The following is an 8,869-nucleotide window of genomic DNA, read 5'->3' as shown; positions in this document are numbered from 1 at the left end:
ATTGCATGGGACGATCTGTGTAAAAAAAGCAAAATGACACAATGCAGTAATGCCAACACTAAAAATAAAATAGTTGTTACATTTCATCTAATTTCTTACCGCCGCATGACGAAAACTCGGTTGGAAGTAGATGCCGAACAGCTTGCCAGTTGCAAGGCTCCTAGCGCACCTTGACTTGCACAGTCGACATAGTGGTGGTGGTGGTGACGCCATTTTCCTAAAAAAACAAGTGGCAAATTTAACTAAATTGGCACCTATATTTTGCCAAAAAATAACTTATTACAAAAAAACAAAAGCATCAACCTATCCATGTACAGAAAAAATAACAATAAAATGGTGCATACTAATCAACTAAATCAACTAGCCTACTAAATCCACTAGCATACTAAATCAACTAAATCAAAATGTTCTAAATCAACTAAATCAACTAGCCTACTAAATCAACTAGCCTACTAAATCAACTAAGTCAAAATGTTCTAAATCAACTAAATCAACTAGCATACTAAATCAACTAAATCAAAATGTTCTAAATCAACTAAATCAACTAACCTACTAAATCAACTAGCCTACTAAATCAAAATGTAGCAGGGAGGAGGGGTTGAGGATGGAGGAGGGAGGAGGGAGAAGGAGGGGCGACTCGAGGAGGGAGAAGAGAGTAGGACGGAGGAGGAAGACGGAGCGAGGAGGGGCCGACTGATGGCGAGTGGAGGGAGGACGGAGGAGGAAGGCGGAGCGAGGAGGGGCCGACCAGCGGAGACACTGGAGGGAGGATGGAGGAGGATGTCGGTACCGAGTCCAGCAAGGAGGAGGAGGTGACGGCGGCGCAGATCGAAGGAGGGGCGACAGGGGAGGACCGGCGTGGGTGAGGGGGAGATCGAGTGAGTGTGGATCGGATAGATCTAGAGGAGGGGGCAGATGGAATGGCTTAATAGTAGCGCGCTATAGCAAAAGGCGCTGCTGCTAAACGACCTAGCAGCAGCGCCTTTCAAAAAGAACGTGCTACTGCTACGTGTCAGCATGTAAAAATAGACATCAAAAATACATTGATCATCAATGTTCTTTTTGTGTACAATCTGATTTGTCAGTATGAGTCCTCGCCAGATTAGGGACTGGTGAAGACTCATATTGCGGCCACAAATTCTACACATAGAGTTAATGAAGACCAAGTGCTTGTGAAAGTTTGAGAAGTAACATATTTAAGGTGGTACAATCTCCCTTCACGGAGCGAGGTGGGACTATTTTTTAGTAAACTTAGCAGTAGCGGTTATTATGCAAACGCGCTTCTGCTATGATCCGTAGCAGCAACGCTCTTAATATTAACGCGCTGCTGCTAGAACTAGCCTCGCGGCGGCGTCGTGGCAATTATAGCAGTAGCGCGCCTTAGACCGGGCGCGCTACTGATACATTTATTTCAGCAGCGTGTTTTGCACGCATGCGCTATTGCTAGTTAGCAGTAGCGCCTTATTTTAAAGTGCGCTGCTGGTAAGATTCTATGTATAGGCTTTTCCCTAGCAGTGAAGAAGGTCAAGGCGCCGATCCATGAATCCCAGGACCTTACTCCTCCAATTCGTAAGCATACTTTTGCCCCCGACATTGACCCGTCAACACTTTTAGTGACGAGGCTGTATTCAAAGCTTTGACTGGGATCAACTGGACAACCTCTGACTTCCAGCCAATGCGTGAAGAGGAGGATGATGAATCGGTGCTGGATGACCCACAACCCTCAACTTGCCAAGGCTAAGACCAATAAACCGCAGGCCAGCTTAGCATCTGCCAGTTGCGATACCTTGCGAAAACACTTATTCTTTTGGGCCGTCTGTTGCCTTGTAATAGGCTAGCTTGAAAACAATTATCTGTCATGCCATCGTGCATGTTGATTTGCATAACACTTATGAATCGTTTTGATCTTCTTTGACGGTCCACTGTGTATGCTCATATTCATTATCAACTTTGCTTAATCATGTTGTCATAAACCCTACATACAAAACAGAGCACAAGTGCCTTGGCGGTTTACCCCAAGGCGGGTCATAATGCCCCATATAAAAAACCACTGGTGACTGCATTGTCCATAACCAGGGTCGGTTTATCAAAACCTCATATAAAAATAAATATCATACCTATGACACTTATGTGTATTGCCGGCTTACCATGCCATATGCAATAAGGATAACAGTCCCAACCCAGAGCGCAGCGCCATGTGCAATTTATTCATACTGCTAGCTTACAATGCCATAGACAACAAAGAGTAACATCCCAAAAACTTGAGAGTACATGACTCCAAACATATGATCATCAAACACTGGAGACTTAACGTCCAAAGCCAGGCCGGGTTAACAAAACACTAGATATTATCAAATAAAGATCAAGACATCATGGCCTGAATCAAGTTTCAGCCATATATCAATATGGCACAAATCGAAATCACCAAAAAGATTCAAAGGAAAGACCAAGGCATTCAAAGGCTGCCAAACCTCAACATCAAGTGCTATTCAAGGGTTGCATAACCACTAAGTTACTCCTTAATTCAAATCTGTAAGCCGGGCCTCACATGACCAATCGTTGTTTTAACTTTGACAAGTTCAAGGTCTTTTACAAGATTGACTATCAAGAGTACAATGAGTCATTCTAGGATTACCTGGTCAGAGTGGCAAGCATACAAAGGCAGGATAACCCATATTTTTGGTGAATACACCTGGCATCCAAGCCTATTACAAGGGACAACAAAGCTCCTATTGATTTAACAAGAAGTCCCTAAGTAATATTTTGATCCAGGCGTACAAGCCGGATCAGTACGGTAGTCACAGCTATGCTCAATGAGCAGGAAGCCCCCAAGTATTTGTAATCAAAGCATAAAAAGCCGGATCAAAAGGGTAAGCATAGCTATGCTCAATAAGCAGGAAGCCCCTAAGCGACCTTATGAAGTAACAAAAAGACTCAGCTTCTCAGAAATGAAATGACAGAGGCCCTGAATCATCAAGGATACCGGCTTTATTATACTAATCATGATATATACATTGGTGAAAGTATGTACATCACAAGAGCCGGTGGCTCAGGTGTAATAAGGCTGAAGATGAGCAATATTCCACGGCCTGTGGGTCTCCTCCTCCGACGTGTGTGAGTCCTTGTGGTCTCGAACATCGATAAGGTAGTATGACCCATTGTTCATATTTTTGCTGACCGCAAAGGGCCCTTCCCAAGGTGGGGATAGCTTGTGCATGTCAGTTTGATCCTGGATGAGCCGAAGCACCAAATCTCCTTCTTGAAAGGTTCTGATTTTAACCTGGTGGTTGTGATAACGACGCAGATCTTGCTGGTAAATCACCGAACGAACCGCCGCAAGGTCACGTTCTTCATCCAATAGGTCAATAGCATCCTGACATGCTTTCTCATTATCAGCTTTAACATAAGCCGCCACACGGGGCGAGTCGTGATCTATGTCACTAGGGAGAACCGCCTCTGCTCCGTAAACCATGAAGAAAGGCGTGTAACCCGTAGATCTGTTGGGGGTGGTATTGGTACTCCAAAGTACCAAGGGCAACTCTTCCACCAACAACCCGGCGTCCTCTGTAAAGGGACCATAAGACGGGGTTTGATACCTCTCAAGATTTCTTGATTGGCTCTTTCGGCTTGACCATTAGACTTGGGGTGAGCCACCGACGACACATCAACCCGGATATGCTCTTGTTGACAGAACTCCTTCATTGCACCCTTAGACAGATTAGTACCATTATCAGTGATGATACTATGAGGGTATCCGAAATGGAAGATCACTTTTTTGATGAATTGAACCGCCGTTGCAGCATCACATTTGCTGACTGGCTCTGCTTCAACCCACTTTGTAAACTTGTCAGCAGCTACCAGAAGATGAGTCTTTTTGTCCTTGGACCTTTTAAAAGGCCCAACCATATCCAGCCCCCAAACTGCAAACAGCCAAGTAATTGGAATCATCCTCAATTCTTGAGCCGGCACATGAGCTCGTCGTGAAAATTTCTGACAGCCATCACATTTACTGACCAGGTCTTCCGCATTAGCATGAGCCGTCAGCCAATAAAACCCATGACGAAAAGCTTTAGCAACATGAGACTTAGAGCCGACATGATGACCGCAATCTCCTTCATGAATCTTCCTTAGAATTTCACGGCCCTCGTCAGGAGAAATGCATCGTTGAAACACTCCTGTAACACTGCATCTGTGTAGCTCACCATTGAAAATAGTCATTGACTTAGACCTCCGATTATTTGCCTGGCCAAGGTTTCATCTTCAGGTAACTCGCCCTGGGTCATATAAGCTAAATATGGAACAGTCCAATCAGGAATAACATGGAGATCCGCCACCAGTTGTGCCTCCGGGTCAGGAACTGCCAAATCCTCCTCTGTAGGCAACTTAACTGATGGGTTATGCAAAACATCAAGGAAAACACTAGGAGGTACCGGCTTAAGCTGAGACCCTAGCCAGCTTAAAGCATCAGCAGCTTCATTATTTCTACGATCAACATACTCCACTTGATAACCTTTGAAATGACCAGCAATAGTATCAACCTCTCGGCGACAAGCCGCCATGAGTGGATCCTTTGAATCCCAGGTTCCTGACACTTGCCGAGCCACCAAATCTGAGTCACCAAAGCACCTTACCCGACTTGATTCATCTCTTTAGCCATCCGAAGACCATGGAGTAAGGCTTCATACTCAGCTGCATTGTTAGTACAAGGAGACATCAACCTTAAAACATAACAAAAATTATCACCTCGTGGGGAAGTCAATATAACTCCAGCCCCCGAGCCTTCCAATTGCCTGGATCCATCGAAATGAATAGTCCAATATGTGTTATCCAACTTATCCTTAGGCATTTGCAGCTCTGGCCAATCATTGATGAAGTCCGCTAGTGCCTGAGATTTTGTAGTTGTCTGAGGCATATATTTCAAGCCGTGGGGTCCAAGCTCAATGGCCCACTTAGCTACCCGACCTGTGGCTTCTCTGTTTTGAATAATATCTCCCATGGGAGCAGAACTAACCATAGTGATGGGATGATACTTCAGCTTGCGGCTAGCCATGAACACGATGTATACCAATTTCTGCCAATGTGGATATCTCTGTTTAGACTCAATGAGCACCTCACTGACATAATAAACCGACCTTTGAATCGGATACTCCTTGCCTGACTCCTTGACTTTGAATCAACCACAACTACCACACTAACAGCTCTGTTGTTTGCAGCCACATATAAAAGCAAGGGCTCCTTCTCAATAGGAGCTGCAAGCACTGGCGGCTCAGCCAGTTGTCTCTTAAGCACCTCAAACGCCTCATTAGCAGCATCGCTCCACACAAAGTCATCTGTCTTCTTCATCATTTGATACAAAGGGATAGCCTTCTCTCCCAGGCGGCTTATAAACCGGCTCAATACGACACACCAAACGCTGGATGTCACTGATACATGCCGGTTTAGCCAAAGAAGTGATAGCCTTGATTTTCTCTAGGTTAGCCTCAATGCCCCTCTCAGAAAACAGGAAACCTAATAACTTGCCTGGTGGCACACCAAAGACACATTTGGCCAGGTTAAGCATCATTTTATAGACCTGGAGATTGTCAAAGGTCTCTTTCAGATCATCTATCAAAGTCTCCTTCTTCCTGGATTTCACAACAATATCATCCGCATAGGCGTGAACATTGCGTCCAATCTGGCCATGAAGGCAATTCTGAACATATCGTTGGTAAGTCGCCTTGAGCCCAAAAGGCATAGACACATAGCAGAAGGATCCAGAGGGAGTGATGAAAGTTGTCTTCTCCTGGTCCTTGACTGTCATCTTGATCTGATGATTGATATGTCCATTTTGCATCATCTTTTCCTACTATTATTTATGTTGTTTTATGGTATAATAATGCTTTTTGGAGTAATTCTAATGCATTTTCTCTCATAATATGCAAAGTATGCACCAAGGGGGAAAATTCTGGCAGCTGGAAATCTGGACCAGAAAAAGCTATGTCAAGCTACCTATTATGCACAACTCCAAATGAGCTTAAACTCCCTGAGGAATTTTTATGGAATATTGGAGCAAAAAAGTACCACAGAAGGGCCACCAGGTGGGCACAACCCACCTGGGCGAGCTAGGAGGCCCAGGCGTGCCCTGGTGGGTGCTGCCCTCCTCGGCCCACCTCTGGTGCCCATCTTTCGGTATATAAGTCATTTTGACCTAGAAAAAATAGGGGGAGGACTTTCGGGAGGAAGCGCCGCCGCCTCGAGGCGGAACTTGGGCAGGAGCACTTTTGCCCTCCGGCGGAGCGATTCCATCGACGGAACTTCCCTCCCGGAGGGGGAAATCATTGTCGTCATTCACCCCGGGCATAAAAACCGAAGACCGAAAACCGAACCCGAAAAGACCGAGACTGAACCCGAAAAGACCGAACTAGAAAAGACCGAACAAAAAACGGTCTGCATAGATAGAAGACCGAAATAGTTTTGGTCTGTTCGGTCCTGGTATCTTCAAGAACGAATAGCCCATATAGACCAAATTACTAATAAAAGCCCACATGAAGAGTTTAGCAAAAGGCCCATCTGGCCAGGCCAAGTCACGAGCGAGATACACACACCACACATCCTCAGCCTCACCTCACGATTCACAGCAACCAGCAGCCGCTTCACTCTCGCTCCTCTTTTCTCTCCCACGCGACAAACCCTAGCCGCCGCCCACCGTTGTGGCCCGACGCCCCATCCCCCGCGAGTCGTTAGCCCATGACGACCGCCGCACAGAGGCGCGCCGTGCGCCCTTACCGATGAAGGCCGGCGCCCTGAGCCGCGCCCAGGACAGATGAGGCAGTGACGACCAGCATCAAGCCGCCAACCGCCATGCCCCGTCCGTCGCGCCGCGCCGCGCCGCCAACCTCGACCCTCCCCCATTGCTCCACTGCTCTTGACGTGGCCATCCATCACGTGCTCTTCCATGTTGGTCGCCGACTCGCGCCTACTGTCCTCTTCCCATTCTCCACCTCACAACTGATGGTAAGCCAGCTACTTCTTCTTTGATCTCTATGTGCATCAAATTAATGAGGAAAAGTTTGGTTAGAGAAGATAGAGAAGAAAGATAAAACAATGAGAACAGTGATGGTCAGGTTGTATAAGTGATGTGATTGGGATTAAAATGCAGGAAAGAAGATGTTAAGTGTGTGAACGGAAATCTGTATATATTGTATGGTTTGGTCATGGTTAACCTCATTTGTGATGTGTCATGTTCTGTGATGTCTAGATTTTGTTCAGATGTTAATTTCTGTGATGTCCAGATTTTGTGATGTTCATGTTCTGTGATGTAAAAAAATTGTGATGTTCATGTTCTGTGGTGTCCAGATTATAAACAACTATTGTCTAAATTTTTCTTATGCACACATGCACCTCCATATACACATCCTTTGTCTCTGTAAAGATGCACCTCTGTATATGCATATATCTTGGTAGTCCATGCAGTTTGCATATGATATTTGAAGTAACATAAATCTAATTTGTAGCAATTAATTTGGTCTGTTTGGTCAGGATCGAAGACCGAATATTAAAGACCGAAGACCGAATAGTGATAAACCGAAAATACCAAAATTATTTCGGTCTTCAATTATGAAAGACCAAATTTTTGAAAGACCGAAAAGACCGGCCCGAACAAACCGAATAGACCGAACGCCCGGGCTGAGTCGTCATCATCACCAACAACTCTCCCATCTTGGGGAGGGCTATCTTCATCAACATCTTCACAGCACCAACTCCTCTCAAACCCTAGTTCATCTCTTGTGTTCAATCTTTGTATCCAAACTATAGATTGGTGCTTGTGGGTGACTAGTAGTGTTGATTACATCTTGTAGTTGATTACTATATGGTTTATTTGGTGAAAGATTATATGTTCAGATCCATTATGCTATTTAATACCCCTCTGATCTTGAGCATGTTTATCATTTGTGAGTAGTCACTTCCGTTCTTGAGGTCACGGGAGAAATCATGTTCCAAGTAATCATGTGAACTTGATATGTGTTCGATATTTTGATGGTATGTATGTTGCCATTATCTTAGTGGTGTCATGTGAACGTCTACTACATGACACTTCACCATATTTTGGCCTAAGGGAATGCATTGTGGAGTAGTTATTAGATGGTGGGTTGCGAGAGTGACAGAAGCTTAAACCCCAGTTTATGCGCTATTCCGTAAGGGACCGATTGGATCCAAAAGTTTAATGCTATGGTTAGAATTTATTGTTAATACTTTTCTCGTAGTTGTGGATGCTTGCAAGAGGGTTAATAATAAGTAGGAGGTTTGTTCAAGTAATAACAGAACCTAAGCACCGGTCTACCCACATATCAAATTATCAGAGTACCGAACACAAATTAAGCCAACATGATGAAAGTGACTAGACGAAATTCCCGTGTACCCTCAAGAACACTTTGCTTATCATAAGAAACCATTTTGTCCTGTCCTTTTCCTCAAAAGGATTGGGCTACCATGCTGTACCTTTGTTACTACTATTGCTACTTGCTTGTTACAAATTATCCTGCTATCAAACTACTCCACTACTCACAATTTTAGCACTTGCAGACAATACCTTGCTAAAAACTACTTGTCATTTCCTTTTGCTCCTTGTTGGGTTCGACACTCTTACTTATCTAAAAGGGCTACAATTGACCCCATATACTTGTGGGTCATCAAGGCAATTTTCTGGCACCGTTGCCGGGGAGTGAAGCGCTCTTGGTAAGTGGAAATTGGTAAGGAAACATTATTACTACGTGCTGAAATTTATTGTCACTTGCTACTATAGAAAACAATCCTTTGAGGGGTTTGTTTGGGGTATCTTCACCTTGAACGGAACCACAATTAGTTACCCCTCAACCTACTGCACCTACTG

The sequence above is a fragment of the Triticum aestivum genome, chromosome 3B, assembly GCF_018294505.1.
Source record: "Triticum aestivum cultivar Chinese Spring chromosome 3B, IWGSC CS RefSeq v2.1, whole genome shotgun sequence".
Classification (NCBI taxonomy): Eukaryota; Viridiplantae; Streptophyta; class Magnoliopsida; order Poales; family Poaceae; genus Triticum; species Triticum aestivum.
This window is presented reverse-complemented; position numbering follows the sequence as displayed.